Source organism: Oryzias melastigma, linkage group LG6, assembly GCF_002922805.2.
Source record: "Oryzias melastigma strain HK-1 linkage group LG6, ASM292280v2, whole genome shotgun sequence".
In the NCBI taxonomy this organism is placed as follows: Eukaryota; Metazoa; Chordata; class Actinopteri; order Beloniformes; family Adrianichthyidae; genus Oryzias; species Oryzias melastigma.
The window spans coordinates 17,092,648-17,103,417 of NC_050517.1; positions in this window are offsets into that span (position 1 = coordinate 17,092,648).

Genomic DNA, 10,770 nt, shown 5'->3' on the forward strand with positions numbered 1-10,770 from the left:
CTTATGCACAAGACTGACTTGCTGCCAGGCTGCAAAACACGGGTACAATTAGCCATCTGCTCTCTTAAACCTTTAAACTCTTCTCTTTTCTTTCAAATTCTCAATTTCCTCTCTTTTTTTTTTGCTTCTGTTCCCTCTTCTACTTGTGCAGTTGTGTCTCTGTGTGTCTCCACTTTGCCAAAAGCCCCCCCACCCTCCAGCCTGTTTCTATCTGTCTGTGTGTCCTTATCCACATTATCTAATACGCATTTTCTTTGTGGATCCCTAACTTTTGAACTGCACTGTCGCCTCATTCGAGGTGCCAGTCCCGTAGGATCGCAGAGAATCTTCTATGATTAATCTCATTTATTCCTATTGTATGAATACTACAATATTATACAGTATGTACTATATGTACATATATTATTATAGGATAGGTTGACAGATTTTCCCTTATATCCACACTTTTTCCACAGCCTTTCTGTCTCTTCATATCGATCATCTGCGTTAAGTGTGCTATAAGCTGCGTCAGTCCTTCTTTTTAAGCTATTTTTTTCTTCAGATGTGGTTTAAAGTTCAGCTGAGGTTATTGAAAACAGTCAATACTTGGTTTGCAGTGAAACGAGCTGAACTCCAGGATGATTTTTTGCTTTTTTCCCCCCTCTTCCTCTTTCTCTGCTCTTCTTCTTAATTTTCTCCTCCTATCTTAAATCCACCGTCAACTTCCCGCACAATATTAGTAAATGACTTGCCTCGCCCCACCCATTTTTCTGGAGCCTTCCTTGTCGTCTATGTGCCGTGGGTGCTGTGCTGTAGCTTTAAAAAAATAATAGAGATTAAAAACAACACCAACAAAAAAGAACTTTTGCAAAAGTTGGAAAAGTGGGAACACAAACTTGTGAAATGGTTCACTCCTGATTTTTCCAGACTTAACAAGCCGTGACACGGAGAGAGAAAAAAGAAGATGAGGAAGCAGCAGCAACAAAGAAACAAGAAAACAAATCGTTCCACCCTGAGATACTATGATGTCACTTTTCACAGCATCATCGACTGAAGAAACTATCTGAAACCATTAAATCTTCTTCCAAAGTTGATACGAAAGCAAAAATTTCAATTTGTACTCTTCGTGGACATGCATTTGGTTGTGTGCACACTATGACATGTTTGTGCTGCCATGTGCTCTTGTTTTAGGCTGGTGGGCGTTGATCTCCACCAGGTTTGACTCTGTGGTGTGCCATGTGATTGTGTGCCTGCTGGTGAGTGTGCATTCACAGGAGTAAAATGGGTCGAAACTGGGCAGAAATCTTCTCTTTTCTCTTTCTCCTCTTGTGCTCTTCTTGCTCTTCTTACTGCCATTCTTTCCCCATATTCTACTGCCCTGCCTTCCGAACGAGGGCATGGGGAAGTTCATTTTGCACTTTTTAAAAATGTAATAACAATAATAATAATAATGATAGTTTTGATGATGATTATAGCTGTGGTGAAAATCAAGGGAGGGGTATGTGAGGGGGCGGGCAGCAGTCGGGGAGAGGCGACGTCTGTCTGATTTCAGGGTCTGGAGAAGAGGTGGAGGACTCAGAGGATGCGGGGTTCTCATCCTCCTCTTCTTTCTGTTATTGTCATCCCTGGTGCAGCTGTGTTTGAATGTGTGTGCTTGTATGGCAGCTACAGCCTCCTGGTGGCAGCTCGCGAGTGTCTGAAATGTCAGGTCAGGATGAAGTTGTAGTACCAGACTTGTCTGTGTGTCACACAGAGGCTGATCAGCCCAGCGGTGAGTCGATCACCAAGAAGCCTGTCAGAGCCACAAGCATCTGTCTGCACTTTAGTCCAGGAAGTTGAGCACCATGTGCCGAACTGCAAGCAGAAGTCATCTTCTGCACTGACTAAAACCTCTGAGTTATAGCTGCAGTTCACAGGAACTCTGACTGTATCACTGATGGGTGTGATACTAGATGATGGCTTGATCTGCCACTGAGATCCTGGTGAAGCAGATTAGATATCATCTCTGAGTGCTTGAGAGCGAGAGTACAGTAGGTCTGTCAGGCACATTCAGCTAAAAGCTGAATTTTTCTGATTTTATTTAGCTCCAACAGTTTTGTTTCACCGCTTCATGGTTGTCCTTTCAGGAGTGTCTTGACAATGAAATCAAATTAATCCAATCTTTGTGGCTTAGTGCGGCTTCCATTAATGCAGAGGAGTGTCACGCCTGCTCATATTTGTTCTAAAGATAAAGATGCAGTTGCGCCCGTGAGCCGTGCTGCCCCTCGCCGAGCGTTTCCATAAGCTGCTCTGAGCAGCATGCGGCGTGCTGAGTCTGTTTCATGTGAGAAAGGCGCCGCCCCATACTGGTACTGGCTGCTGCGATGCGCTGATCCAGTCCAGCACCCTTCAGAACAATTGGGCAGCAGTGGAACAGGGCCCACTGTTTTGACAGCCACTGCCTGCAATGTCACAGCACATTACTCTTCCATTACAAAGACAGAAAGGAGCAATTTCTGCTTTCTTGGACCTGGAGCACTTGCTGCAGAAGGAACTCCTATTCTTAACAAAAACTACACAACGTGAAGCATCAGTAAACATGAGTGCTCTGTTGTGAACTCAGTCCTTGATTTGCTACAGTACTCCTCTTTTATCGTAAAAAGACCAAAAAACGACCATTAATTTATCTTTTATGTTTTAGGACTGGCAGAAATGCAAGTTTTCAGGTGATAAAAACTTCTAATTTCTGTAAACTTTTGCACAAGCTTTAGTCCTAAAATGTCTAAAATAATCAAAGTATTTTAAAAAGGTGATTAGCTCTTCTTAAAACAACTTAAAAATATTATAAATAATAAAAAAGTGTAAAAATATATAGCTATATTTATTTAATAAATTCAAGGTACCTTGTAACTTTCAGTCCCATTTTATGCAAACTTAATATGACTTTTAGGAAGCCTTAACGTGTTATTAATTCTGACTTTATGATGCTCCCCCTGAAAAAATCATTTGAAACAATGAATGGGATTATGAATTTCATTTGAAAGAAAATAGTATCTAAAAGAAATTATGTTTATTTTATTTTCTGTCAAAGGTTTAGCAACAATAATAACAGAAAAATTAAAACTAAAGTGACAAAAAAATGTATGAAGCATAGACAAAAGTTAGATAAAAGTTACACACATTTACAAATAAAAAATGTTAGCCGAGACAGCTAGTGATTAAACCAAACCACTGAAGGATCACTTCCAGAAGACCTTCGTATCAAACTCTGTTAGGAAAACAAGGTTTGCTGGACTGCAGAGACACAGTCATGGACTGTGGGAGTTGCTGGATGAAAGTGTGGCTCAGAGATGAATCATAATTCTGCAGAACAATCGTGCTGGAAAGTTTACTTTGCTACAGGTCGAATAAAAATATTTTATTAGGACCGATCGTTTCAGCAGATGTGAGTGATACGAGACCATATGTCCAAGACAGAAAATCTGTTTAATTAACAGGTGAACACTGTTAAAAATGTTATATTTATTTTAGAAAAGTAATATATATGCTTACAGAGCATCATTGACTCTGTTAAACTATTTTTTAAAATATGTATTATTGTAATGTCACTGATTCTTAAAAGCTTTAGAGCTCCAAGGTTTTAAAACTTTAAGCCGCCGACATGTTTGGATATACACAAACTCCCACATTTTAATGGAATCCAAAGCATGACATCCTCCCTGATACACTGCTGTGACTGGAAACCCCTACTTGGGTTTTCTGGAAATAAGAAAAAAAAGAAGTAAGAAAACAAGACAAATGCTCAGCTTTTTTTAGAACGAACATGTTTGCTTTAGGAATGTGTGCTCACGTCGTCATTGCCAGCTGTCAAACAGCCGCATGGCACAAAATAAATGATAAAGCGGTTTCCATATCCCAGATTACTGCAGTGCCACTTGTCCCACAGCTCCAAATATGTTTTGTTTTCTTGGCACCACCTAAGTCAGAAACGACCTTCAGCCACTCGGAGCTGACAAATATAGCTGGGCAGGGTTGCAGATGCTCTCGGATAAGACTTAGTTTCAGCTTGTGTTCAGGCTTTCTACTCTTTTTCATTCTTCATATAAACCATTGATTAGGCAAATTACTGCAGAGTTAACAGGTTATATTCTACAGGGCAGACATGACTGTCAAACAGTTTTAACAGAGTCGAATGGATACAAATCAAAGCTTAGAGCAACTAGATTAATGTTAGTTTTCCCTTCTAATTTCTAGAATAAAGTTTGATTATTAGGGCTAAACATTTATCCAAACTGGAAAACTCATTAGTAGTTGACCTAAATGTATTTTAGACAATCATATCCCCCTGAAGATCAGAAGCTCCTAAACAAATCCTGAAATATTCTTATTTCTGTCAGGATTATTTCAGATTTTAATTGATGTAAACTGGCATCAATATGAAGCTGTGTTCACTTTTAATCTAAAGTCTATGTAAATGCACGTACGTGCCCATATCGGGCTTCCGTGTTAAAAAAAATCTCAAGGTACGTTCACACCGCCAGTGTGGACTCGTGGTCAAGCGGCCACTTTCAAGGAAAAGTCTATGTAAATGCATGACAACTCTTGGTTTGGGCTTCCATGTTCAGGACTCATGTAAAACGGGTGTTCACTAACCGTGTGCTGAAAGTTCAACCAGTTGACCTTTAGATTGCTAAATTGCAAAAAAATTGCACTGTGACCAATTGGGGATTGGCAGTGACGTGTGGGTAGCTTCCTTTGAAAAACATGGAAGTACCAGCTGTTGTAAACGAGATCGTGAAGGAGAATTTAATAATCACGGTTTGTACCCGTGTGGAATCATAAGACACCAAGTCTTTCATATATCGGAATAGAAAGAAAAAATTTGGATCAAGATTTAAGGCAAAAATGTGTTTTGTGCGCTTTTTTGAACGGATGTCATATGATGATCAGCTGCTTTATTCCATACGTGTTTTTTGCCGTTTCAACCTATGAGTGTGTCACCAAATGAAGTCCTACCATATTTTGGTGGAGTATTTACCTGCTTCCTTTCATCTCTGAATCTCCGCGGCGGTGATTCATCACAGATGTGCACACTTCCTCACTGTCACTAACAGCTTTTCCTTGTCTGTTTGCTTTCTAAGGAGCTCGCCGCTCTGTTAGCCTTAAAGGCAGACGGGTGGGGTGGTGGGGGGGGGTTCCCATTTGCCAAAGGATTAGTAAAATATACTTGTGAATCTAATCAAAGGGTTGTCATACTTTTTTCCCCGTTTCTAATATGATATTAAAGATTTTCCAGATGGGTTCAGCTTTTATATGCAACACATCTGTGATTTACTCTATTGAAAAGGTGCCTGCTTTGGTTTCGTGGTGCAATATTGAATTGGGAGGGTCTCATGTATCAGAGAGTCTTGTGTGTGTGTAGATTGAAATCGGGCTGCAGTAATCTTGTCCTGGAGGAAACGCACTACTTTATTCTGCAGAAACTGTGATGGCTGAGTAAGCCCAGGAGTCATCTGTGTCACCTTTGTCTTTGTGTGTGCGCTTCACCCTGAGCAGACAGCCCTCGCCTCTCCCTTACTCACCCTCTAAATTGCTCTAGTCTTCTGGTTTAAAAACCGGGGTGACTTCTCCCAATCAGGGTTCAAGTAAGCATTGTTTGAATAGTAACACAATGACTATGAAGAACAATAAGTAATAATCTATTTTTGTCTTTTTTTCAACATTTGACTGTCAGTCGGTGTGTATGTGTGTGCTTGATGTTCTTGTGTTGTTTAGATTTCTTTACAAAACCTTGAGAAGAAAATCCTTCTGTTCTAAAAAAAAAAAAAAAAAAAAATTATGTAAATATTGTTGGTGAAGAATTTGCATTTGTTGTATGTTTTCGTTTGTCACCTGAAATGATGAAGAAAACATTCATGACTAACAGTGGTGATGCTGATGATAATGAAGCTGATTTCCCTTCTTGAATAAGGGTTTTGATGTCGGCTGTGTTTTTCTTTTTTTGTTTTTTTTTTGTTGGAGATGCTGTTCGGTTCAGGCAAGACAAACGGAGTAAGGGAGTGATACCCCGTACATCCCATATATACTGTAGAAACACTGCCAGACCCCCTTAATTTGTGACTATGAGCAAAATTTTGTTCATGCATTAGAAAGTCATTGTTTTCTCACTGCGTTCGCATCGGAAGCAGAGCATTCCCCTGTCGGGCCGCTCACCTCCCTGTGGAGTCACTCTGCCCCAGTCGCTTGGCATCAAACCTCACCCTCCCTGCTTACAGGCTTGGGGATTTTCTCTAATACCATTATGTTAGACCGGATTGGCCATGTTCTGACACTGATGAGGTCTTCCTTGTTAAATCTTGACTCATGGCTGCTGTGCGCGGGGGTCACACATGGGGATGAGCACAAAGGAAGAAGTGCGCTCCAAATGGAAGAAAGCAACCCATCGGTCCCGCCCTGAAAATATGATTTGAGTGCTCACATCTTGTCTTTTTAATTGGCAGCACATGTCAAGACTTCAAATCTACCTCTGCTCTGACCTCACCTGGCTCCGAAAGGTCAGGGAGCATCGCCCCAGCTTGATGCTGAGAGAGTGGCACTTATAGAAAAGGGAGAGGGTTTTATGAAGCAGGAACAAACACCATCTGATCCATCCATCCCCTGCTGCTTATCCGTGGTGACGCAGGGTCAGAAGACTCTTTCTCTCTGCCTTTTTCCTTCATCCTGTAAGGATACAAAGATATTCACAGGCCAGACAAGAGAAATAATCTCTGGGGTCTACCATGGATCTGATTCCAGTTGAACATGCCTATAAAACCTTACCAGAAAGGTCTCTGGGTGGCATTTTAGCCATTTTGATGGACTCCTCTTTGAGGAGGAGTTCAAATGTTTCTGAACTTCCCCACGAATGGTTGAGCTTTGTATCTTATCCTTGAGAAGGAAGAGGAGGAGCAGCATCCACTGAGTCAGGGGTCTGCAGCCACACAAGCTTCTTTGACTTCTTCATTGAGGCTCACTGGTTAATGAAGAATAAAAACACAACCAGAATTAAGGCGCACCAGATTATACATCGGATTTTCTATTTTTTTTTATTTAATTCAAGGATTTTTAGTTTGCCTAATGTTTAAAAAAATACAGTAAAAGTCAATTAACCAGCTCTGATTTAATTTTGGTTACAAAGTTCTGACTGAATAGTAAAATAAACTTAAATTACTGTTGACACTAAGCTACCTACTTCCACATTTGCTGCATCGGGATGATCCGATGTGACACAGGGTGTCTTTTATTTTGAAAGGAAGTTGTTCATTTTGAAGAAATAGTATTTTGTCTTTATGTGCATGTTTTATTTATCCCCCAAACATAATTTAATTCATATATATGATAAAAGTAACATTAACATAGAAGCAAAAGGAGTGAAGTCAGACTTTGCGGCTCCTCCTGGGTTGTGGTCAGTCAGAAATCCACTTAAATGGTTCTTTAAGTGTTTAAAGTTGCAGACCCCTGCACTAAGCTTTGGAATCTTATTTTCACCGTGCACATCTGTTATCCCAACCATACATCTACAACTAGCACCTCACAGTCCTATAGGTCAAACAAGGGGGGAAGTAAGACATCAGTTTTCTGATCAGGTCTTTCATCATCCCAATGGAGTGGTACAAGGTGCACTGCAAACACTGCATCCATCTGTCACCCAATCTCACAACCATCTCTACCAAAAAAAAATAATGAAATACCATCTGATCCTTTAAACGCAATTTGCATGGTTGCATGGCTCAGCCTTATTTTGTGTGCAACATGATGACACAAATATATTGCTTAGTAAAAAATTAATGAGACATTTCGTTTTAGCCAGAAAAGGCCTGGTATGTTTGTAAGACTTAGACTTTAAACTGCTACCTGACCAAACCAATAAGAGCTTTATACTTCAAAAAAGTCAACATTTTTTAAAATCTTTAAAATGTGTCGCATCTAATCCAAGTTTGCAGAGGCTTCGTTGTAAGGTCAGGTATTTTTCTGCAGGTACCTCACCGTTTTCCGTCAATCACAGCCTTACGTGTCTGACTGAGCCTGTGCGCAGTGCAGGGATGGAGCTTATTGCTTTGCTGTGAGAACCCCTAATGACCTCTGACATGCTGCTCCTGCCATCATCTCTCTTCAGGAAAGACAGTAGTTCAACCTTCATCTTCGACACCATCTGCCAGAACCAGGCGAAAAAAGGGCCGCAGACAGTCTAAAAATAGACCATTAATATCCAGATCCTTCACTGCTTTTAAATGTGATTCAGGCCAAGCAGCCTTTAACTGCCATCAGAAAATGGACCTTTTTGATCAGGGAGGTAAAAAGCAATACACTTCACTGATATTACGCTTTGCTCTGAATTTGAGGGTAATTCTCTGCTTTAAGGGATACAAAGGGTAACACTCCTGTTCCTTCGCCTCCTTTCTCAACTTGCCATGGCCGACCTCTTCAGCAAAGAGTACTCTATCTTGAAACACACAGTTGTGATGTGTACAATCTGATTTAATGTATTTATTTATGTACTTTTGCCAACTTTGTATAGTGTATAAATATCTATAAATATATGAAAAATGACAGTACTGTATAGATTTTAGCTGCCTGGTAAGGTTAGAAGTATATACTTGGTAGACTAAAAGAAAAAGCTCGGAGCTCTTCAAAAGCCAGTCACTGAGAAAAAGCTTTCTGTAAAACCTGGTGCCACTGGCTCTTTTTATATCCTAAGTTTTGTTTCTGGTATATTTTGTTATTATCGCCAGTGGGATCCAAAGTGTATGTTTCTTTTCCCGTCTGTTTTCTTTGTTTGTTGGCTGTTATTTTTTCTTGACGATAAGACACAGCGAGGTTCTGGCAGCCAGGAGAGTGCAGTGGAACGCAGACTGGGACCCTGTACAGTGTGTTAGGTGTGCGTCTGTCCTTGGTAGTGCTAGTTCTCTCTGTGCAGTGCCTCCCTCCTCTCTCCTCTCTCTGATGTAGATTGTCATGTGAAGCAGTGTGTGCGTGCGCGTGTGTTCAGGTGTAAGATATCTGTTTTCTGAAGCTGGCAGACGCCCTCCTTCTCTCTGTGTGAGTGTTTCCTTGTGTCCACTCTGTTTCTTCATTACAACGCTTAGTTTTAATCCTCCACCAAATATAGATTTCCACTTCTTCTGCTCGATCATTCATTTGCTCCCCCCATTCAGATGGTAATGCATACACCACCAGAGTCTAATTTCACCGTAATCCATTCGCCCCGATCTATCTGGGATTCTTTGTCCATTAGCGTCTCCCATCCGTCACCTTCAGCATTACCGAAGAGCACCTAGATATTTTTTTTTTACTACAGAACTCTGTGGACCAGAGAGTGATTTTAAAAAAGGGAACACATGCAAGACGACGCCTTCTTTTGTTTCAAACACTGAGGAGGAGGAGGGTAACTGTCAGCTCAGCGTGTAGAAACACAAAGCAGCCATATTCAGAAGTCAAGCACAGATGTGAGACTCAAGTCTATGTCGTGGTGGCTTCACTACTGCCTGTTTGTAGCAAGAGCAGGACTATAAAGAGCCTTAAAGACTGGACCAACTTCACTATAAAGTACTGGGATGTGTGCATTCATCGTGGACTATTACAACCCTCCCTATCCTGCATTGATTAGTCAGTATTTCAACGTGTTGCTTGGTTGCTCTGTACATATCCGTGTAGTACTTCTGTTGATGTCCCTGTGCTAGTATAGAAAGGGGTTGTTACTGGGCGGACTCGGCAGACGTCCCACCTGTCCTCGTCCCATTACCTCCAAAACTTCAAACATTCCATTCCAACGATAGATGATCAGCAAAGCGGGTATACAACATCTTGGTCCCTTTGAAAGTCGTAAATCATCAACAAAAACCCCAAACATGACCCTGTACTCCTTCAAACCCACCTGCTCTGATCTTTGATCTCACCTGTTTCTGAAAGACCTGTACCTGCTTTGAGGTGCTGTTGACAGGGGGGGTTGTTGAAGCAGAGAAGGTGTGAGAGTCCTTGGATGACGCCAAGGAGCACATCCCCGTGGTCGTAGCCCGGGTCAGGAGGCGAGGACGCCTCAGAGTCGCGCTCAGTAGCACTTTGGTTTTGCGTTCCATGTTTATTTTCGCCTCTCCTGTTTTTTGGCCGAGCGGACTGTGATCTTACTTGTTGATTTTCTTGTTCTCCTCCACTCATCAGTGTTATGAAGTGTGTTGGGTGGACGGAGCCTTGGAGCTGAGCTCTAATTTTGTTCTGTATTAAAGAATAATTTTTACTACAACTGTGTCCTGATCTTCATTGGTCTCTCAGAAGATTTTGTGTCTGATCATAGTTGCTTGCTTTAATCCAAAACCTATTGATTACAGTTATGATTCAAGCTGTGATACTGTAACAACTTACAGGCAGAGTTATTAACTTTATCAAACTATCAAACTAAAAGTTTCACTTATTTCAAGATTGCATCGGTAGTTCTGGTTCCATTGAGGAATACTTTTTTAGTTACTCTCGAGGTCCAATTCAGCATAAAACCTTCTGGCAAGTTTTGCCGTTCATTATTTAAAATTTTTTCTCTCATTTTCCATCACAGGCCTATTGATAAGGAAAATGTAAGACATTTACTGGATGACCTTGGATTTCATTGAATTTGGTTTGTTTATGACTTGATAAATACAACCATTGCTTGACTATAGAACAATTAGAGGCACTTTCCAAACTCCAGATGTACCATGGATCTCATGTGGATTAAATTCCCCATTCTGGTCATCTTTTGATCTATTTCAAAATTGTTCCGAGTGGATTTTAAATTATGAATAT